Source organism: Microcaecilia unicolor, chromosome 5, assembly GCF_901765095.1.
Source record: "Microcaecilia unicolor chromosome 5, aMicUni1.1, whole genome shotgun sequence".
In the NCBI taxonomy this organism is placed as follows: domain Eukaryota; kingdom Metazoa; phylum Chordata; class Amphibia; order Gymnophiona; family Siphonopidae; genus Microcaecilia; species Microcaecilia unicolor.
In genome coordinates this window covers 101233671-101258150 of record NC_044035.1, presented here as the reverse complement: position 1 = coordinate 101258150, position 24480 = coordinate 101233671, and the positions used below count along the sequence as shown (strand labels likewise).

Here is a 24480-nt window from a genome sequence, read left to right as displayed (position 1 = left end):
TATGAGGGTGACATGAGCTTTGTTACTATTTTGTTTATCTTAATGTTATGTTTATTGCTTTCTGCTATGTACAACCAACAAATTCTGATGCGTGATTCAGCCAGTCCAAGGGCCCTGTTTACTAAGCAGCTTTATAGGCGCATTAATGTTTTTAACACACGTTATCCATGTATGTGCATTAACCATGTACGTGCCTACAATATCCCTATAGGCGCCTACATGGTTAGATTGCACACTAAGTGTAGGCCCACTAAAAACACTAATGCACCTTAGTAAACAGGGCCCCAAGTTTGCTCCCCAGCAGGACTCTGTAGCATGCTTCAGAGTCCAGAAGATATGAGAATGGCCACATATCCACACACAGTTTTTAGGACGTAACGTCCTTGGAAAAGAAACTAGAACATGACAAAATTAATTAGTTAGAATGTAGATATAGGCCCCATGAATTCTGCTTTATCCACACCAATTTTACTCGCAAATATTCCTGTGCCCCAGGTTGACACTGTCCGTATCCTTGGAATACTTATAGATTCCAACTTACATTTCTCCCGCAAATATCTCAGGTAGTTTGGCGCTCTTTTTACAAACTACAACACATTTGCTCCAACCTCTCTCTGATTCTCCTGACAGCACTTAATGTACTGGTCCATTCGTTGGTAATTTCACCCAATTAGACTAATTCCCTCTACAAAGGCCTTTGAGTCAAGGATATATGACACCTACAGATTCTTCAAAACACTGCCATCCATTCAATTTCCAGTTCATACAAATATGATCATGTCACACAACCAATTAGTGCTACCTAGCCACTGAAATAACCCATGAACACACTAGAGACATTATCTTTAGTGTACAAGGGCCCCAACTTTGGAATTGTCTCCCCATTTCTTTCCATCTACAGACATCACTTGGCAAATTTAAAACAAACTGTAAGACCACCTTTTCAAAGACGCATGCCATTAATATTTGCATATCTTTCTAGTGGTCTCCCAAGAAGAATCTCAAAAATACCTGTAGCACTCTCTCCTGTTCTTTCACCTTCCCCTTGTCCTATCTACTATTGTAGTTCTACCCTTTACCCTGAAAGTCATGTTTAAATCCTCTCTATCTACTTTCTTATTTCTCTCTCTGTTTTTAGATTGTAAGCTGCCCTGAAGGCTTTCCATAGGGTGGGATAGTAAACTAATAATAAACTTGAAACATACCCACAATACTTGTTGGTACACCAACTAAAGTTGGGTGATCCCCCCCCCCCCTCAAAAAGGCACATGAAGCCACCCCTATCCTGAAAGAATAAGTCCCATAGGTTGTAGGATCACAACCAACATAAGTCAATCTCTTATTAAGCATGGTAGAAAACTGATAATGTGTTAAAGGAGACCCATCTTCATAAGCCAGTAAAGGCCACCAATAGACCTAATCGACAAACCTCAAAGCACAACAAACTGGGAATGTCTACATTCTCACAAATGCACCCAAGTATCCTTGCCCAACAGGTCTATCTTAGATTAACAGACGTGCAAGCATAGGTGAATCAACACATCACTATAAAATACAACCAAACAACCCACTGCATTTTTTGCAGGCACTATCAATTCACCCACCTTAAAAGCAACAAAAAATGCTATAATGCCAGTTGAAACAAGAAGATCTAAAAAGCTGAGAAACAAATATCCCTTAATTCCCAGTACAAATCAACTATGTGATCGTATAAGGTAAGGCAACCACACTCATCTGGATTGAGACGACTGCGAGAAACAGGCAGATCTGTACATCCTACTACTACTACTTGACATTTCTAAAGCACTACTAGGGTTACGCAGCGCTGTACAATTTAACATCTGCTTCTTCACCAAGAATAAATATGCTAGGTTCCCAAATCAATTCATTTTGGTTAAAAATGCCATACTTGCTAAAGATTGAACTACCATTCCAAAGGACCAGCCTTCCTCCTTTGCAAAAAGAATAAAATCCACTACCTATCAGATATTGGAAATTAACTACCCAGCTCTTGATGATTGAGGAGATCCAGTATACATCTCCATCCCATCTGGTATGTCTTTCAAGTATTTGGCAACAATGCTAGTGTCAACAGCATTCCACAGGGTCTGGAAAACTTCTCCACAACACTTCTGGCATTTTTATTGAAGAAGAATCTGAAGAAGGGGCTAACATCCAAATATCCAGGAATATGCTTAACATAAAACAAAACATTTATGGAGACAGACTGATAGCAGTGTGAGCCCAATAATATTGGGAAGCCATGAGTTGGTGGGCGGAAGAGACCTGCGCGTGCAGGCTCCTGTGACATTATTAACTCCACCAACCTTCACCCGGAATATCAGGCAAGCATGCCTAGGTGCGCAGCTGATGGCACAAGGCTGTTGGGGCATGCACTAAGGGGTCCACCCCTTTGAAGCCCTTTCAAAGTACTTTGAAGAATATTGTAATTTTGATGATGTTGTTGTCAAGTCACCTGGTACAATGGGTAAATACGAAGGAATGGTGAAGAAACAGGTGGCCTTGACTCCAGTGGTGAAGGGGCCCATGGAAAAATATCTGAGTGGCCTGCCTCCAAATGTGAGTACCTCACATACTTCCTCCAGCAAAGTCTCATTGAGTCCCTACTTTAAGATCTTCTCCTCATCTGCCTGCTAAGACTAATTTTCAGGTACAGTCTGTACCCAACAGGTTGCAGGACAAGTCTTGCAGACCTCCCAGTTGGCATTCAAAAGGTTGGTGGAAACACCAGACTTCAGCCAGTCAGTTTTGACTTGGCGGAGGATTTTTCATCACAACTAATGCCTCAAAAATTTTATTGAGAGACATTTAGCAGATAATCATCAGAACTGAGAAGTTACTTAAAGAGAAGGTTGCACAATTATGTACTTTTACCTTTGAGGTGTTTTCACATGTTTGACGTTCAAAATTATGTTACTAAATTAAAATCTGTATGTGATGTGGTGCGGGCTCAGGTGAAGACTTTGCAAACTGTCAGTTCTGTGGCCTTAAATGATAGCCTGACTTTGCATCACAAATTAGAATTGCTAGAAAATCATTTATGAATTATTAATTTGAGGCTCCTAAGTGTTCCTATTTTTCCTTTGTTTTCTCAAACCTTGCTTAGGAAGTATTTTAGGGAAATTCTGTGCTTAGAGACAGCTGAGGTAATTCCCTTAAAGTATTGTATTTAACTAGGATTGCTGTTAGTTCTACTGGAGGGGAGGCAGAGTTAGAACCCACTTTAGAAGTGGGTGAATAGATCACCTTTCTGGAGAACACTCAGGATATAATCATAGCTCGCTTTACTTTGCTTGTGACATTTGCATCAGAAAAGGATACTAAATTTGCCCTGGATATTCAATGCTGGGCTATGGCCAGGCACTAGCATTGAATATCTGGATCTAACCACACTGCATCTAGCATCCTAATTATGTAGGTCCCAGCCTATATTCAGCCAAGACCTTCATAAGGGAAAGTGTCAGTCCAATGTATTTGATCCCCAAATCAGGTCTCGCCTGTGACCCTCAACCCCCCCCCCCATCCCTGAAACAGGCCTTGATCTCCAAAGCAGGCCCCCATCCGATCTACAACCCCCCCCCCATTCAACACCCCTGATCCCATCCCAAAATGGAAGCTCACACCCATAATCCAATCCCACTTCCATGCACCCCAACCCTACACCACCCCCAATGCTTACCTGGGGAAAATCCCTGGCATCTAGTAGGCTAGTGCTAGAGAGGTCCCTTTGTGCTCTTGCCCCATTGACTCTGGGGATCAAAATGGGACCTGTTGTGGATATTAGAGGGACCAGAAAGAGGGGAACACTAGAGCAGTGACACATAAGTTATGCAGATGTTGGCCAATATTCAGTGCACCAGATGCTGTTCAATATTCAGTTCTAACTTTGATCATAGTTAAATGATTAAAGTTAGGACTGCTAGTTTTGTGGTTCTATTTGGTCACATAGCTATGTGAATAACAGAACTGAATATTGCCGGCACCCATATAGCTCTCTGTTCCTCCCTGACTCCGCCTTCAGAACTCCCTTCTCCTGCCTCTCTTTGAAATGGCCGGTCAGGTACAATATTCTAGAGCACTACCTGGTTAAGTGCCGCTGAATATCAGTGGCTTACCCCCTGACCATGATTAAATCACTTAAATCACTTTGAATATCGACCAGTAGGTGCTGAGTAGATCTTCTTGAAAATTGGTCTCATTCTGCCTTAAGAAAAACTACCATATTCTCAGACAAAAATAAATTTAACAATATAGGATCCCTCCCATGAATACTTGAGAATTACAGGGTGAATTCTTTGGAATATTTAGGCTTTAAGTTTTAGTTTTTCCAGTTTGAGACATGATAGTTTATCCTTGGCTTTATCTGGAAGGCTGCACATTTTATGATAATATGGAGGTGGTCTTAGAACTGGCTACATAAAAAGTGGTTCTCCAGAAGACTGCTGCAAGTTTACTGTAGAATTGCTAAAGCAAACCCTCTGTTGTCTAAATTGCCCTGGCATTTGATACAAGCACAAAGTATCTTTAAAATATACACATTGGTATTCAAATTTGTTTATAATAAAGCTCCTGACTAGGGTGTCCTTTCACTAAAGTGTGCTAACCGATTTAGCTCACGCTAATAATTATCATGTGCTAAATACTAAGAAGCCCATAGGAATAAAATGGGTGTTTTAACATATAGCTAATCATTAGTGAACAATAAATCAGTTAGTGCACCTTACTAAAAGGACCCCTGGTGCCTTATGCTGATGCCTTAGGAGTCCTTTTACTAAGGCGAGCTGAAAAATGGCTTGCGGTAGTGTAGGCGCGGGTTTTGGGCATGCACCAATCCATTTTTTAGCGCACTTGTAAAGGCATTTTATTTTTGCTGAAAATGGACATGTGGCAAAATCAAAATTGCCACATGTCCATTTTGGGTCTGAGTCCTTACCGCTAGCCATTGACCTAGCAGCAAAGATTCACGTGGTAACCGGGCGGTAATGACCTACGTGCGCCGAATGGCACTTGGCGTGCGTCCGTTACACGTGCCCAAAAATAAAAAATATTTTTCAGATGCGCATATCGGACGCACACCAAAAATGAAATTACCGCAACAGCCACACGGTAGTTGGGTGGTAACTCCATTTTGGCATGCATTGGGCGCACGTAGACGCTTACGCAGCTTAGTAAAAGGGCCCCTAAAATTGGTAGGTTTGTATGTAACACTAATCATCTGATTTTACACTTTCCTATAATAAAGGGTATTAAATACAATAGGGTAGCTAATCTAACCTTGGAAAATCAAGCAGCTTTAATTAGGAATTTTTTTTCTCCTGACATTAGTTTAGAAATTCGTTATATGCCATTATGTAAAAATTTTAAATTTGTTTAGGAAATTGCTTATTGATTAATTAAACTATCTTTATATAAAGTATATTACATTATTCACATTTTCTTGCAAAAACCAGCTTAGAGGGAAATTTACCAAGGTGCTGTAAAAGGGGTGCAGTTAAAGGTGAGTTATTTACCTTGATTTATCATGGGATCCAGCAACCTGTGTGATAAGTCTCACAGGTTGTTGAATCCCATTGTATAGGAATAACGATGCTTGTGAACCACCTCACAAGCAACACTATTCCAACAGCTCGGGAGCATCAGGCCATAAAGCCTCAGCCTCATGACCCCAGGTTACAAAATACAGGGTCCAGTGTCGATCACCACTCACTCCTGCCCTTCTGGTGTTGCTTGTCAAAATGGTGCTCCTAGCAATATTCTCATACAGCTACCACTAGGGAGTCATGTTTCTGTGTGTGGGGACAGGTAGCACCAGAATGGCAGGAGCAATTGAACATCGCTCATGCCCTGGGTACATTAGACCTTCAGGGATTGAAGGCAACGGGCATTGGGGTGGGCCATTCAGTGAGGAATGTGTTCCAGGAAGTGGAGGGCCTTGTTCAAGGATGGGGTTGGAGGCTGGATCAGAGAGGGGGGGGGGGGGGGGGGGGAGATGTGTTCCGGTAGGGGGAGAGGAGACTGGATAGGAGGTGGTGACTGGGATATTTTAGCATCATTTCCTGCCTATAATGTGACTTGTGGTGTATCACCACAAGTTGTGTTTTGTTTTTCACATAGTAATGTGCTGCTTTACAAGTATTTGCATGGTTTGCATCTCATTACTATGTAACCTGTGGTGGCTTAAATATCACTGCAGTAAATTAAGTCAAGCAGCCTTAGGGCCCTTTTAGTCACATTAAGGGGCAAATAATGCATCCAAGCCCCAACACAGCTTGATAAGTATCCTCTTTAATTATTGTATACTTTGTAATGTCTAGTAATGATTAGCATCTTTGATAGAATCTGCATTGAATCAGTTAATGGTAAATTGCAGAATATATGCACATTGTATTGTACTGAATATGTGTAAAAAGTGGCAGTATAAAAAAGGAAAATATATGCATGCATGTATGCATGACAGGTTTACTCTACATTTTGCATAGGATTTCTGCAAACTACACCCAACTCTGCTCCTCAGAATGCCAGCTTCATGGAGGTATAAAAGTATATGTTCTTTGCATATACTGTTCTGGGTATATATAATGGTGTATTTTAGCCAGCTGTAAAACTAGGTTTTATGCATAGAAAGCCCTCCATATCTCCTTCGTAATATATATTCACTGTAGTTCTGTCATGTCATTGACAGGACATTTCCCCTTCCCTTCCTCCCCCCTCTCCCGCACACAAACTTTTAAATGACCAACTGTGTCTTTCTCTGATATGTCTCTGATCTTTTATTGCAGTTTCTTTGTAAAAAGACAGAAAACCTCAATAAACATAAATCAAATTAAAAGCAGTGTCAGTTATGTACCTAATACAACCTGATGGTTAAGAATGACAATCATAGGATTATATAGTTCATTGACAGCGAGAACACTAGACAAACTAATGTCTGTTTAAATCTGTTCTGCATTAAAACATCTCATTGTCTTCTTCTATTACATTGCTTCCATATAAACTGCTGTTAAAGGTAATAAGTATGGAAATCCTTTTAAAAATCAATTTGATTGCATGAAAGCTTGTTTTAAGCTCTTCAGAATTATTTTTAGACAACTCTAATGATAAATGTACTCATAATGCTACTCGCATTTGCCTCCTACTTAAACACAGTGCAGTGGCACAATTCTCCCTTTTATTCTCTCTTAAGAATTGCAAGATGTCATTTTCTGAAAACAGTGCACTAAACTATTGTAAAAAAAAAAAAGGACTTCATTGTTTCTTAATTCTGACATCTTCCGAGACTTTTACATGATCAACAGAATAAAAGGAAATATTGCAATGATTGCAACAGTAATTGTTTCCAAAGAATCAGAGGGGAAGAGAAATTTGATTTGATTTCCATTGCCTTTTAGAGCATCTGTAGGAATATTTAAATATTTTTTCCTTGAATCCCTTGCATAATTTACACATAGGTGCCCTTTTACTAAGATGTACAGAGCTATTAACGTGGAAATGTGTGCGTTCTGTTTCCACACAAGCCATGCCAATTTTTAGTGTAGTATAATGCCAGTTAACATATGCAAATTCATGTGTTAAATGAATGTTGTTATAGGGGGTGGGGACTGCATTGTACAATTACTCCCGGATTCTCTATAGTGCGCTAGTGTTCTGTGCCAAAATTCAAGAATATTCCATAACAATGTGCATAATATAATTGGCTTAATAAGCCAATCAGCATTGTTAACAGCACTTAAGCAATAATGAGCACTAATTGACAATGATTAAAGTATACACACATCAATCGCTAAGGGGCCCTTTTATTAAGCCGTGTAAGCGTCTATGCGTGCCCAACATGCGCTAAAATGGAGTTACTGCCCAGCTACCATATGGATCTTGTGGTAATTTTGTTTTGGCACTCGGCCGATACGCACAGCCAAAAAAGAATTTTTATTTTCAGATGCGCATATCAGACATGCGCCAAGTGGCATTTGATGCATGTAGATCATTACCGCACAGTTACCACGTGAGACTTACTGCTAGGTCAATGGCTGGCGGTAAGCTTGCAGATCCAAAATGGATGCACAGCAATTTTGATTTTGCTGCATGTCCATTTTCTGCAAAAATTTTAAAAAGGCCTTTTTTTCAGGCGCGCTGAAAAATGGATCGGCGTGCGCCCAAAACCCGCACTTACACTACTACAAGCCATTTTTCAGTGTACCTTAGTAAAAGGACCCCCTAAGTGTATTCTGTTATGCACAGTGCTTACATTTTACTGCGTGCAGGCAAAATGGGGCATGGTTACAGGCTGGGAGATGGGCGTTCCAAAATTTACATGCACTGTTTTAGAATATAGACCTCTGCTATATTTACGCTATGTTTTTGTTGGTGTAAATGGAGGCGCTTAGATTTAGGCGCTAAGCATATTCTATATATTGTGCCTAAAATCTAGGTGCTGCTTATATAATATGCTTAGGTGGAAATGTTTTCTTCGTGGATTTTTTAGGCGCCATATATAGAATCCCCCCTTAGTGCATGGAACTTACCTTGTGCTGTCACTTGGATTTACTTAGCTCCTCTTCCATAAGAGCAGCTAAATGACTTGACACTAATTCAAACAATGTTTCTGTGAGCTATTGAAGTTTTAGAGCACTGCCTTTGCACTTAACATGCTTTAATTTTTATTGTTAATGTGCATTAAGCGCAAGCAAATGGGTGGCATTTTCAATATGATGTCTAAGTCTCAAAATAAAATCTATTTGAAAACGTCCCAGAAAAGTTATGGCTTAATGTATGCCCCCCCCCCCCCCCAAGCTATTGGCATTTGATAATATACCTTCCAAATGTCCAAAATGAAGATGTACTGCAGAGTGAGATAGACATAATGAGATAGTCGTGGCTGCCAATAGAAAATAGCCAGCAGTAAACACCCAAATGTGGAAGTGGCCCCACATAAAAAAAAACATTCTTGACTGACATCAAGATGTCCCCTCCATGTACAAAACAACCATATATAGTGCTGCACATGGAAGAGTGTTTCTCAGTCTGCCCAGAGATGTCCCTCAGAAGAGAACCTAATTTATCCCTTGAGGAATCAGAGCACAAGAGGAAGATTTTCAAATACCACCACCACCTGCCACTCCACAGTATCTCCATGAAAGTAAGGAAAGATATAAGGAGGTCCATGGAAAGGTGAGTGTGAAGTAGTGTCCCAAGGAGCTCTGCATCAGGCATGTTCAAGCTCCATACATAGGCAGGGTTAGATACAGTGAATGCTAGAGGAAAGATCATCAGGCCCCCTTCTCTGTGCCTATGTGCCACATCTGCTGAACAGCCCTGAGCATGCTCCCCTCCCTTGGACACTTCCCTAACCATAGCATGCAGAAAGGAGGGGATGCACATGCCCCCCCCCCCTCCCAGCCTGCTGCACCTCCACAAGATAGTGAGGAGAGTGGCATCCAAAACAAAGTGACACCTGTTATGCTCCAATGCCCATACCCTTCCTCCCCCACCCCCATCTTGCTAATCCTGTCTGTATTTGCCTGTGTGAGGAGCAATGCACAAGACGTCTATGGGAAATTTGGTCTGTCAAGGCAGAAAGGGCCATCACCTGAACCCTGTCCCCATCTTAATGTGGGATCTACTGGGACCTGAAGGTTCCTGATGCAGTTATCACCGAATTCGGTGGGGAGACCCAGGCCTGATCTGGAGCAAGAGGGAGCACCACAGGACCAACGTGAGTACCAACAACATTGCACCGCCATAACAGCCATGTTTTCTTTTTGTAAGGCCTACGTATACAGCTACTATCACCACAGTGTGCCTACAACCACCAGACCCACAACAATGTATTAGATTCTAACACAAAACTATAAGATGACATGACAAGGTGGGGAGGGAGGCTGTGGGACTGCACACTTCTGTGAGCTAAATCAAAGCATGCTTCATGTCACATAAAGCTGCCTTGCACATCAAAGCAGGCATGGCAGGCAGAATATAAGAATAGCCATACTGGGTCAGACCAATGGTCCATCTAGTCCACTATCTTGTTTCCAACAGCTGCCAATCCAAGTCACAAGTACCTAGCAGAAACCCAAACAGCCAGCATGGTTAAATGGTGAAGTGAAAGAGGCCCCCAGATCCAAAAGAACAACATCCCTCAAAGAATGGAAAAAGGACCCGAATGAAGAAACTAAGAAGTAAGTTAGATGCAAAGCATTGACAAAGAAGGTTAAAAAAAAAAAACATGAAGAGAAACTTGCTGTAGAGGCAAAAATTCACAGAAACAACTTTTCAGGTACCTCAAAAGCAGAAAGGTGACTTATTAGCAGTCTTTAATCCCATAGATCATTCTGTTCTAAGCATTTATAGCCTGCCTATTCCCTTAGGACCAAGGCAGCTTACAATAAGAGATTCAGTCAATGGTATAACTCTCTTATAAATTATCCTCTAGCTTCTGTCGTTCTGTGGGGAACAACTTTACCACTTTCTTCACGGATATACTTAGAGGGATATATCAGGGCTATTTACATATAGACATGTGCTCCTGTCCATGCCTATCCTGGGAGGCAGTGTTGAATCCCAAAGGCTGATTTCTCCCCTCTCATTCAAATTATCTCCAGCAGGCTCAGACCCCTCACTGTTTGACCCTTCTCCAGCAGTGATCTCTCTCTAGATCCACCCTGGACCTGGGACTGAGCTCTCCCTGGTCCCAGTCCTACTGTTCCTGGGCTGGGACCCTTCTCTGCCCACCTGTAGCACTCTAAATACTCCAGTTGCCACTTTGTGTAGTAACCCCCTCCTTGTCAGCCAAAGGTTACACTTCTTCCAATAGAACTCTCCTCTCTCCTCCAGATCAATTGGCAAGGGATTTTCAGACAACCAAAATACCGTGTGCTTTCACATATAACTCCTTTTATTAACTCCTAACTCATCCCAGAGTTCTCACCCCACCATGGACACTATCTTTCTGCATTTTCTTCTATAAACCATCCTATGGGCTGGGCTTCCTCCTCCTAGGGACCTCCCAGTCACTCTCCCCAGTGACTCTCTACCAGGGCTCACTCTTTTTCAGTAATTCCAACTTAACCAAGGATTACATATACATTGCCAACCCCCACCCCTGAGTCACAGCACAACCTATGAAGATAGCCCCCCTCTCCATGTTCCCTTAAACAGCATGCACATGAGTCGGGGTAGCTGCGTGGGACACCACCTGGTTAGCATTATGACAACAAGCTACAACCCAACAAACATATTTCTCCTCACCTAGCAGGTAGTACAGTGATTGTGGCATAGAAGGTGGCCAGAAGACATGAAGGGACAAACCAGATGTCCTGCCAAACTCCCAATGCTCAAAAGTCTCCATTAAATACTAGGTGCATCTATACCCAGGAAAGCGTCTAGCACATGCGCATAACAGTCTCTTGATAAGCGTCAATGTTCTGCACATGCCCAGGAAAAAAGGCGTGCATCCATTGTCGTCACATTCACAGTTTCCTTTTTTTATTATTTCACAAAAGCTTTTTACACTATTATGTGCAGGACACATACACATATAATACATGCACAAGGCACATGAAAATGGCAAGTTTCACACACATGTGCAGATACTATTAAGAATGTTCCACAACAACTTTTAACACTACTGTTAGGTGCGGGACACACACAGTGTTTTTTTGTAGGAAAAAAGGTACTGGTACTCATTATAGGTAACCTTAGGGGCAGCGTCATTATCTATGGCTCTGCCCATTTGGTAGCCACACACACAGTAGTCACACTCTTTAATGTGCCATGGCACATACAAAAAGGCATCATTGAAAATATTACACCAATATAGGAGAAGAAAAATAAATTGTGATTTGTTTTCATTATATATAATTTAGGTAAGCTGTTATAGCTCCAGTATACCCAAAATGACACAAACCAAATTAGCATACAGACCGGCAATTAAGAGAACAGTCTTGCCAAATCTGAAACACAATATGTTATCAAAATCTCAGAACCTAACAAACAGATCCCTATTCAGACACTTGGCCTTGCAGTTACACATACAGAACAGAGATAGCCCCTCTTCAAATTCTTCAAAAATTAACCCAAAATCCGAAGAAGCTAGACTGCATCTATTCGTGTCCAGCAATTCTCCTCTCTCTCCCCTGCTCTCCTCTCCATCCATGTCCAGCAATTCTCCTCTTTCCCCTGCCCTACCCTCCATCCATGTCCAGTGATTTTCTTCTCTCCCCTGACTACCCCTCCATCTATCCATATTCAGAAATTCTCCTCTCTCCCCTGCTGTCCTCTCCATCCATATCCAGCAATTTTCCACTCTCCCCTGCCCTCCCCTCCATCCATGTCCAGTGATTATCCTCTCTTAAATGCCATCCACTCCCTTTCCATCTATGTCCAGTGATTCTCCTCTCTCCCTTGCCCTCCCCTCCATCCATTCATGTTCAGCAACTCTCCTGTCTCCCTTGCTCTCCTCTTCATCCAAGTCCAACAATTCTTATCTCTCCCCTGCCCTGCCCTCCCCTCCCCTCCATACATCCATATTCAGCAATTCTCCCCTCTTCCCTGCTCTCCTCTCCGTGTCCAGCAATTCTTTACTCTCCCCTTCCCTCCCCCTATCCACATCCAGAGATTCTCCTCTCTTCCCTGCCCTCACCTGTCCTCCCATCCATGTCCAGCGATTCTCCTCTCTCTCTTGCCCTCCCTTCCCATCCAGGTCTACCGATTATCCTCAGGAAAGCCGAGTCCCTCTCTCCCCAGGACCAGGACCAGGACTGGGACACCCCCCTCTCTCTCCCGCTAACACTCTTATCTGGTGCAATATTATGAAGAAGAAACATGTTTACTCTCCTGAGGCCTGATCCTCTGCGCTGACACTGGAACATCCCTTTGCCGTGGCCTGCCCTTGAGAAATAAGGAAGCTACATTAGGAGGGCAATGAGTTCCAGAACTTAACTATTTGTTGAGTGAAAAAAAATCTCTCCTGTTTGTTTTAAAAGCAATACCATGTCACTTTCTTGTGTGTCCCCTAGTCTTTGTACTTTTTGAAAGAGTAAAAAAACATTGATTTACATTTACCCATTTTATAACCCTAAGTATTTTGAATCTCACAAAGAAAAGATCTCAAGATAGAGGCATACATAATCCATACTTTATAGCAAGATTTATACACTTTAGGCAGTAAATATTTCTGTCTACCATCACAGTTTTTAATTAGCAGTAGAATGTTTCTTCAGAGCCAGCACCAACAACAGAGAGAGAGAGAGAGAGATAACATGACAGGTTCCCCCACCCCTCCCATTTCTCTGAATAACTCCTATATTCCTATATATAGAGAGAGAGACTTTCTGGAATGGTGAGGAGTTATTCAGAGAAATGAGAGGGGTGGGGGAACCTGTCATGTTTATGTGTTTACATGATTCTGTCTTTAGAGTAGAACGTGAGGAGATGCTTTGAAAGGGAGCTTGGTGTATGTGGTGATGGTGGTACTGTGGGTTGTCATAATATATGAGGTCATGCTTTGGGCTGCTAAGCCCTTATCTTCATGCTTGTGTCTAGGTGGATCAGGGTGATATTGAAGCTGCCAAACTCCTTTCTACTTGTGCTCAGAGGTATATGGAATGACATACCCCTTGCTAATGGGTAATAAGTTGCATGTGTCACTCAGAGATCAATTTATCTGCAGATTTAAAATAGAATTTAGGGCCTCTTTTTACTAAACCATGCTAATGATTCCCATGCAGCAAATGAGATGCGACCCATTCAAACTGAATGGGCTGAGGTGCATTTGCCACATCTGCAATCGCTAGCATGGTTTAGTAAAAGATGCCCTTAGTGTGTTAGGTAAAATTTTAGCATTAATGTTACATGTTTTGCACCTCCAAACTATAAGAGTGGAATTTATACAGCATATGCAATCAGCATGGTGTTGTTTTAGCAGGGGAGTCTCATAAGTCGCTAAGGTTAATTTTACTTTTTACAACCTTGTTTACAACCTTGTTTGCGACAGTTGTAATCATCGGCTCACCATACCAACCTCCTTCGCTGTTTTTTATAGGTACTTTTTATAGTTTTTATCTTTAAATTTTATCAATGCCTGATGTATCATGATGCTTAATGTTGCATACGCATTAAGAGCTGCACAGTGAGACAATCTAATGCCAGGACAAGGCTGTGAGCATATTCAAAAATATAATTTGACTTAGCTTTTGATTTGAAGTGCGGAACCAGCATAGACCACTTAGTATTGCCTTTCAAGCCATTTAACTATCCATCTTCTACCTGGATTATTTTTCCTATCTTTTAATACAGACAGTTAAATTTAGCTAGTCAATTTTAGAAAAATATTAAAAATGAGAGAGTCACATCAACTAACTCCCAGTGTTATCTAGTGGGGATATACATGGGAAAGGTTTTCATTTCCGTTCTTTCTCAGGTCATTTGTTTTTGGTTTGTTTTCAGATTCCAGATTAGGTACAGTACTTGATTAATTTCCTTCCATTTAAGCCAATGGGCAAGTAATTTTATACTGTAAAAGTGGAGGTTTCCTTCCATTTTTAATCAAATTTGTATCAAACTTGCTGTCAGGCATTTTCCACAAAGGCAACGGCACTTCAAGGTATGATTTTTTTTTAATTTTCATTATAATTTATATTACGCTCTTATCCACAAACATATATAATAATAAAAACATATACTACATCAGACAATAACAAACTATACGTACCAGATGGACTAACAAAACAACACACATCAATTGCTGTTCAATCAAAAAACATACAAAGATCTTACAATCACTGCAACCTATTGAATTGTCTGTATTAGCAAATGCTGCTTATTCAGTAATAGTTTAGACACTTCACAGTTTTTCTGCTTCCTACTGAACTGCCTGTGTTAACGGATGCCACTTCAGTAGTCTTTTAAACATTGCAACTCTATTCTGCTTCCTAATAAAAATCTACTACTGAAAAAAGTCAATCCCAAACAATTGTGGAAATTTGGTATTGTAAGCAGAGAATTCCACACTTGATCATCACAAATGTAATAAGGAATGAAAATTAATTTTATATTTACCATTTTTGTGAGAGTTAAAAGGAGAATTCAGTATAGGCTGCACCTGCAGCCGAGCACTACTACTACTACTACTACTACTACTTAACATTTCTATAGCGCTGCTAGGGTTACGCAGCGCTGTACAATTTAACATAAAAGGACAGGCCCTGCTCAAAGAGCTTACAATCTAAACGACAAGTGAGTAGACGATACGATGGGGGCAGTCAATTTGGGGCAGTCCAGAAATACTGAAGGTAAGAGTTAGGTGCCGAAGGCAGCATTGAAGAGGTGGGTTTTAAGCAGAGACTTGAAGATGGGCAGGGAGGGGGCTTGACGTAGGGGCTCAGAAAGGTTGTTCCAGGCATAGGGTGAGGTGAGGCAGAATGGGCGGAGCCTGGAGTTGGCAGTGGTGGAGAAGGGTACTGAGAGGAGGGATTTGTCCTGTGAGCGGAGGTTTCGGGTGGGAACATAAGGAGAGATGAGGGTAGAGAGGTAGTGAGGGGCAGCAGATTGAGTACATTTGTAGGTAAGAAGGAGGAGCTTGAACTGAATGCGGTAACGGATTGGAAGCCAGTGAAGTGACCTGAGAAGAGGGGTGATATGAGTATATTGGTTCTGGTGGAATATAAGACGTGCAGCAGAGTTCTGAACAGATTGAAGGGGGGATAGATGGCTACGTGGGAGTCCGGTGAGGAGTAAGTTGCAGTAGTCAAGTCGGGAGGTAATGAGAGCGTGGACGAGAGTTCGGGTGGTGTGTTCAGAGAGGAAAGGGCGAATTTTGCTGATGTTGAAGAGGAAGAAGTGACAGGTCTTGGCTATCTGCTGGATGTGTGCCGAGAAGGAGAGGGAGGAGTTGAATATGACTCCGAGGTTGCGGGCAGATGAGACGGGGAGGATGAGGGTGTTATCCACTGAGTTAGAAAGTGGAGGAAGAGGAGAAGTGGGCTTTGGTGGAAAGACGATGAGCTCAGTCTTGGACATGTTCAGTTTCAGGTGGCGGTTGGACATCCATGTAGCAATGTCGGTTAAGCAGGCCGATACCTTTGCCTGGGTCTCCGCGGTGATGTCTGGTGTGGAGAGATACAGCTGGGTGTCATCTGCATAGAGATAATACTGGAAGCCATGAGATGAGATGAGGGAACCCAGGGAAGAGGTGTAGATTGAGAAGAGAAGGGGTCCAAGGACAGATCCCTGGGGAACACCAACAGATAGCGGGATGGGGGTGGAGGAGGATCCATGGGAGTGAACTCTGAAGGTGCGGTGGGAGAGATAGGAGGAGAACCAGGAGAGGACAGAGCCCTGGAACCCGAATGAGGACAGTGTGGCAAGGAGTAGATCATGATTGACAGTGTCAAAAGCGGCGGATAGATCGAGGAGGATGAGGATGGAGTATTGGCCTCTGGATTTGGCAAGGAACAGGTCATTACAGACTTTAGAGAGTGCTGTTTCTGTCGAGTGTAGAGGGCAAAAACCGGATTGAAGTGGATCAAGGATGGCATGAGAGGAGAGAAAATCAAGGCAGCGGCTGTGAACGGCACGCTCAAGTATTTTGGAGAGGAAGGGTAGGAGGGAAATGGGGCGGTAGTTGGAGGGACAGGTAGGGTCAAGTGATGGTTTGTTGAGGAGAGGTGTGACTACGGCGTGCTTGAAGGTGTCAGGGACAGTTGTAGTGGAGAGAGAGAGGTTGAGGATATGACAGATGGACGGGATGACAGTATGAGAGATGGTGTTAAGTAAGTTGGTGGGGATGGGATCAGAGGAACAGGTGGTACTTTTCGAGCAGGAAAGAAGGCGAGCGGTTTCCTCCTCGGTGATGTCTGGAAAGGAGGAGAAAGAGGCCTGGCTTGGTTGGTCGAGGGTTAAAGGGTGAAAAGGAGGAGATGGTTTGGTAGTGAACTCAAGGTTGATCTTTTGCACCTTGTCGCGGAAGTAATCGGCCAGTGATTGAGGGGAGAGTGAGGGGGGGGGGGTAGGAGTGGAGGGCACTTTGAGAAGGGAGTTAAGGGTGGCGAAGAGACGACGGGGGTTGGAGCTGAGAGAATTGGTCAGTTGGGTGTAATAGTCCTGTTTGGCAAGGAATAGGGAAGAGTGGAGGGAGGATAGCATGAATTTGTAGTGAAGGAAATCTGAATGGGTGCGAGATTTCCTCCAGAGGCGTTCGGCAGATCGGGTGCAGGAACGAAGGTAGCGGATACAAGGGGTCAGCCAAGGCTGGGGATTAGTACGCTTTGTGGGACGGGAGGTGGGTGGAGCGAGGGTGTCCAGAGCAGAGGAGAGAGTGGCATTGTATGCGGAGACAGCTTTGTCGACAGACTCGGAGGACAAGATGGAGGGGAGGAGATTGGAGATACAAGAGGATAAAGTGGGAGGGTCAATAGCCTGGAGGTTCCTGGAGGTAGTGGTTAGAATTGGACGGGGCTGAGGTGGGGTGTGAAGAAGTGTGAAGGTGATCAGGTGATGATCCGAGATAGGAAAAGCTGAAGTGTGGAAGTTGGAGGGGGAGCCGGAGGAGGAGAGGACGAGGTCAAGACAGTGGCCGTCTCGGTGAGTCGAGGCGGTGGAGCATAGCTGGAGGTTGAAGGAGGATGTTAGAGTGAGGAATTGAGACGCGTGACCGGACCAGATCGAGGTGAGCCGCGGTGGCACCTTCCGCGCCCACAGGCTGACTCCTGCAGCGTGGCGGACCACCTCGTCTGACCGGACCCGGCCACGTTGCGGCGGCATCCAGGGCCTGAGGGTCTGTTGTTGGGCCCTCCTGGCTTCGGGTCTGTCGCTGGGCCCTCCTGGCCTCGCAGCCCGTGTCTGCGCTGCAGTTCCTGTGTGCCCCAGATTGTCCCAGTCCTGCTGCCCGGCTGCTCTTCCCTGCCCTGGCTGCTCCGGTCCACCTGGCCCAGCGTGTCCCAGTCTGCTTGACCCGGCTTGCCCTGGTGTGTTCCAGCTTCTGCAGTCTAACGGCCCCAGCTTGTTCCAGCCTGCCTAATCCAGCTAATCCAGCTTCTCCAGCTTGTTCCCACCTGCCGATTCTAGCCTGTTCCTCCAGTCCAGTCCGCTGATCCGGCTCTCCCTGCATGTTCCAGTCCGCCGATCCAGCTTCTCCCTCTTTGTTCCAGTCCATCTACTCCAGACTATACCAGTCCATCTGCTCCAGCGCGTACCAGCCTGCCTGTTCCAACTCTCCAGCTTGTTCCTGTCAGCCAATTCCAGCCTGTTCCTGATCCAGCTTCTCCAGCTTGTTCCTGTCTGCCGACTCCAGCCTGTTCCTCCAGCCCAGTCTGCTGATTCGGCCTCTCCCTGCATGTTCCAGTCCGCTGATCCGGCTTCTCCCTGCATGTTCCACTCAACCAATCCAGCTTCTCCCTGTCTGTTCCAGCTCATCTGCTCCAGATTGCACCTGTCCATCTGCTCCAGCGTGTACCAGCCCGCCTGATCCAGCTTTTCCAGCTTGTTCCTGTCAGCCGACTCCCAGTCCGCTGATCCGGCTTCTCCCTGCATGTTCCACTCAACCAATCCAGCTTCTCCCTGTCTGTTCCAGTCCATCTGCTCCAGATTGCACCAGTCCTTCTGCTCCAGATTGCACCAGTCCATCTGCTCCAGCATGTACCAGCCCGCCTGATCCAGCTTTTCCAGCTTGTTCCTGTCAGTCGACTCCAGCCTGTTCCTGATCCAGCTTCTCCAGCTTGTTCCTGTCTGCCGATTCCAGCCTGTTCCTGATCCAGCTTCTCCAGCTTGTTCCTGTCTGCCGATTCCAGCCTGTTCCTCCAGTCCAGTCCGCTGATCCGGCTTCTCCCTGCATGTTCCAGTCCGCTGATCCGGCTTCTCCCTGCATATTCCAGTCCACCGATCCAGCTTCTCCCTGTCTGCTCCAGTCCATCTGCTCCGATCCGGCTTCTCCAGCCCGCCTGATCCAGCTTCTCCTGCCCATCTGATCCAGCTTCACCAGCTTCTCCAGCCCGTTGACCCTGCCTGTCTCATCCGCCTAATCAGTGCGTCTGTTCCAGCTTGTTCCTGCCTGCCTGCTTGCCTGCTAGCCAATCAAACCAACATCTAAAGTGCTACAGCCTGCTCTAGTCCTGTCGCCTGCTCCAGCTTGTTCCTGCCTGCCTGCCTGCTTGCCTGCTAGCCAATCAAACCAACCTCCAAATTGCAACAGCCTGCTCTAGTCCTGTCGCCTGCTCATGTTCCAGCATACGTCTGGCACGTCCAGCATACAGGAAGTTTTGGAGCGAAGCGTTTGTGTCGGTTGGTATCAATGCAAACATTCAGCCAAATATTGAGATGCCATGAAGAACGTATGGTACCTAAAGAGAGAGAAAAAAAGAGCCCTAACATTGACAGAAAGATCACAAGGTACTGAAAGAGGGATAAAGCAGCATCAACACTAAGACCTCAAATCATTGGAAGAGGGATACAGTTTATGGTTTAATGAAGTTTGATATACCACCTTTACTAGAATAAGGTCAAAACAGTTTACACAATCAAATCCAGATCAGAAAGGAATAGGAAATAAAAGAAACAGTCATTTTACATGAAAGGAAAGTACTTCAGGGGCAACAACCCCGCCAGCAACCAATTCCCAACTGTCTCAGTCCGAACTCCCAAAAGCTGAGGTTAAAATAAAAGTGAGTTTTAAACACAGCTTTAAACGTCAAGAGGGACAAAACCTGCTGTGGAAGAGCAGCCTAATGGTTAATGTAACAACCTGAGACCGGGGTGGGGGGAGGGGCTGGATTTGATTCCCACTGCAGCTCCTTGTGACTTTGGGCAAGTCACTTAACTCTCCATTGCCCCAGATAAAAAATAAGTACTTGTGTATATAATATGTAAACTGCTTTGTTTGTAACCACAAAAAGGTGGTATATGAAATCTCATTCTCATTTCAGTGGACAACAGCTGCAGAGAAGGCTATATATATATATAGTGGATCTGAGCACCCACATAAAATGGATGTGGAACAGAAAGCTTTTAAGCTTGAGGAGAATGAAGCAGATGGATGGACCAGGCAAAATAGAGGGTCCATACAACTTCTGCTTTTGCCTGGGTCTTTTTGAAACATTTTCCCCTTCCACCTTTGGTTTGGTGCAGATGGAAATGTTAGGTATTATTAGGAAAGGAATGGAAATGAGGACGTTATAATGCCTTTGGATCACTCCATGGTGTGACTGCACCTCGAATATTATGATCAATTCTGGTCACCGCATCTCAAAAAAGATATAGTGGAATTAGAAAAGGTGCAGAGAAGGGTGACAATAATGATAAAGGGAATGGGATGACTTCCCTATGAGGAAAGGCTAAAGCGGCTAGGGCTCTTCAGTTTGGAGAAAAGACAGCTGAGGGGAGATATGACAGAGGTCTATAAAATAATGAGTGGAGTGGAACGGGTAGACGTGAAGCGTCTGTTTACGCTTTCCAAAAATAATAGGACTAGGGGGCATGCAATGAATCTACAAAGTAGTAAATTTAAAATGAATCAGAGAAAACCTTTCTTCACTCAACGTGTAATTAAACTCTGGAATTTGTTGCCAGAGAATGTGGTAAAGGCAGTTAGATTAGCAGAGTTTGAAAAAGGTTTGGACAGGTTTCTAAAGGAAAAGTCCATAGACCATTATTACATTGGACTTGGGGAAAATCCACTATTTCTGGGATAAGCAGCATAAAATGTTTTGTACTTTTTGGATATCTTGCCAGGTATTTGTGGCCTGGTTTGGCCACTGTTGGAAACAGAATGCTGGGCTTGATGGACCTTTGGTCTGTCCCGGTATGGCAATACTTATATACTTATGTACTTATGAAAGACCAGCAGGGAACAATTAAAGAGGCACCATAAGGTGGTATCCCAGTGTATAAAGTCTTATAGGTCAGAAGCAAGAATTTGTAGATATGAAAACAATGATAATGAAGAAACAGTGCTATAATGTGGTCACATTTATGAGAAAGAAAAGAAGGGCTGTGATTTGACAAGTCTGAAGATGTTTATGGAAACACAGAAAGACCGATGTACACCATGTTACAGCAATCAAGTCACAAAACTAGGGGAGCATGAATCAACATATGTATAGTCTCCTCATCGCATTAAGGACCCCCTTTTACAAAGTCCGGTGGTAGTTCCCACCCCCAGTGCGCCATCATATCTAGCGCTACAAAAATATGTGTACCCCTGGTAACCACCGGGTTTGGGGCAGGGGCCATTACCACCACCTCAATGAGTGGCACTAAGGGCCCCCCCCCCAAAAAAAATGGACATGCGGCAAATGCTTCACTTGCCACATGGCCATTTCCTCAAAAAAAAAAAGAAAGACCTACCTTTTTACCTGCTGTGGTAAAAGGGGGCCTTGGCACACATTAAAAACATGCGCCGACACCAGCGCAGGCCCCATTTTGCCGCAGCTTGGTAAAAGGGGCCCTAACTGTGTAAAGAATGTAACTACCTCACAAAAACAAAGCTCTTTCTAATGACTGAGGAAATTTGTTGCACAAAGGACAGCTGAAAATCAATAAAAACCTCAAGATAATGAAAAATATCCACTGTGAGAATAGGGGTTCCAAATAAGCAAGGCAAAAGAGATGGACAAGTTGCGTACCCTGAGATCCAACAGGCAGTCTTCTTGGCAGTATTAAGAATGACGTTGTAGTCAAAAAGCCATACAACAACAGAGTCCAACACCGTTGCAAAAGGGCAATGTTAGGATTAGATGGATCAGTGTAAAAGACTAACCAAATGTCATCTGTGTAAAAGAAAGCTAAGGAATACATTTAAAAGTTGTGGTGCCAGGACTGAGCCATGTGGAAAGGCAAGTGCATAACATGAAAGTGAGATCTCACATAAAGGAGACAAATCACTGAAGGGCATGGCCAAAAAGCTTGACTTTCTGAACTGTGGTCCAGGGGCGTAGCCAGACACCCAAGTTTGGGTGGGCCTGGACCCAAGGTGGGTGGGCAGAACTCCGCCTTGTCCTACAAGTGATTTGCTTTCTCCCTCTCTCGTCTGCATGCCATATGGTCTTTCAAACATCCCCTCTCCCCCGTATACCTTTTAAATAGTAGATTTTCACCGGCAGCAAACAGTTGTTGGGAGTTTTTGGCTGGTGGGGCTTGGGGGTCCCTGCCAGCCACATTATAGGTGTGCTGCTACTTGATGGGCCTGAATCTAAAGTGGGTGGGCCTGGGCCCACCCCAGCCCACCCTTGGCTACGCCACTGCTGTGGTCAGAAGAAGGGGATGGTTGACAAGGTTGAATGCAACTGAAAAGTCACGGCCTGAGTCGATCTTAGTATGAAACTCATTCAAGAAAGCAGCAACAATGCTGTAACCAACATGTCAAGGATGTAGAATGGCACAAGATTCTAAATGGGACAAGCATTGAAAGGCCACTATCTCTGTAAGTGGCACTGAAGATCCCTAATCCCAGTACTGGGCAGAGAAACACCAGCATGGTTAGATTCAGGTACTAAGAGGAATGCATGAAGGTGTGTGTAATTATCTCCATAGGTAGATTTGCTCTGAACTTGATGGCTTGGTTTACTTACTTTTACACTGTCAGAAAGAAAAAAGACTTAGGGCCCTTAATTTGAAAGGAAAATTGGACTGAAAGGCAATGAAATGAAGATCCCTACTGTTCCCTTGCTACAAAGGAGATACTAATGACAAGACACAAATACAACTTTGGAACAATAGGATTGAAGCAAGTTAAAATAATACAGAAACTGTGGCATGTAGACCTTTATACTTACATTGGCATAGTGCACTTTTACAGTAATCCAGAATATTTTTCAGTATGTATATGGCTCTCTGCCCTGCCTATTAATGCTGTGACATTGCAGCACAGCTGCTGAAGTCTGTATATCCAAACAATATTTTAGACTTCAGCAGCAAAGTGATTCTCACCACAAACAGAATCAGTATGTGGTTTACCCTCTGCTCTGCCTGGTAAGGATGCTGTCACTGCCATTCATTTCTGTGCACCCACACAGTACACATGTATGTACTAGCAGAAAAACAGTGTATGTGTCCTTTGCCCTGTCTTCTCCTGGTTTAGATCTGCTCTCTTTCACATTCATGGCCTTCAATTAAAAAAAGAAAATCTTTTATCTGCTGTATAGTTTGAAATTGCAGCACATACAGTCCCAGGTTTCTTTCTGATTGAAACAGCCAGTCTAGCATTCTGTCTACCTATGCCTGAGTTCTGAATATGCTATTATTTGCTTTGTTCCTGTCTAAATCTGCCCCCCCCCTCCCGTTTTCACTATCTTTAACTCACAAACCACCTTATTTCTTAAGTAACCCAGGAAAGAAATGAGCTAGACCTACCTATTTTTTGGCAGAGTGAAATTGGTGTGGAAAGTCATACAATGCATAATTGTTTGTTTATTTATATTCTATATTACATAAATAAATGTCCCAGAAGGACCAAAGTAGATTCTGTATAGGTTTGCCAGAAAACTAGTCCTGGGCTAAAATCTTATTCTTAGAACTGGATACCTTGGCAGGTCTGAATGAACATGGTGCTGCTTTCTAGTTTTGTGATTTCAGTTTCTTCAGCCATAGAATTTGAAAGAAGTAAGGCTGGGATAGGCTTGTTTGGATGTTGTCAAAACATTCCAACGTGTTTGCTAAAGAGACTTTTGCATATTTATTATCTTTATGCAAGGCAGCTGAAGTCTTCCTTACCAAGCAGACAGATAAGCTGTTTTCCTGGATCCATACACTATAATGGATTAAAAAACTATTACAATTAGTTTTAAAGTGAATGTACATACCTATTAGCCAGTAAACATTTTGAAAATCAATTCTTTCGGGTATTACTACATATCAATAAAACACATTTACACTTGATATTGACTACTAGAGTTTCTTTCAATATTGCACAGGTGTGTATGTTATAATGCTGAAGGTCAAGACACGCCTATGTTTACTAAGGCATGCTATAGGTGCATTAGCATTTTTAATGCATGTAAATGGTTTACGTGCATCAAACGCTAACGCACCCATAGAAATATATAGGCGCGTTAGCGTTTAACGCGCCTTAACTTTACAGGCGCATTAGAAATGCTAACACACCTTAGTAAACATACCCCTTAGATCCCCTTTTACTAAACTGCATTAACACTGCCCTTAACACTGGAAAAAAGGCTTACTGCAAAACACATTACGGGGTTTCGAGGTAATTTTCCTGTCAGTACACTCTAATGTATGTTATAATTGTTTTGGTACTTTTTTTCAGGAAGGTGTGTGTCATGGGCAGGGAATTGGTATAGAAGCATTATCCAGCTTGTGCATTCACATTAACGCACATGAACTGGCTTAACATGAGAACACTTAGAACCTCTTAAACAGGAGGTGGTAAGTGCTCCTCCATTAATATGTTTACAGGTCTCACATGCCCTACAAAAAAGAATAATGTCCCATTTTAGGGACAAATAAAAAATGGTCTTA

The 24480-nt window shown here is 43.5% G+C and overlaps 1 protein-coding gene and 1 long non-coding RNA gene across 2 annotated transcripts in view; both read left to right on the top strand.

Annotated features, from left to right (window-relative positions):
- Positions 1–24480, top strand: part of CTNNA3 (catenin alpha 3) — a 1864538-nt gene that overhangs the window by 1662982 nt on the left and 177076 nt on the right.
- On the top strand, positions 185–12496 carry LOC115470174. The gene is made up of 3 exons (XR_003942135.1): positions 185–288; positions 8884–8886; positions 12486–12496. It is a non-coding gene; the product is annotated as an uncharacterized LOC115470174 (long non-coding RNA).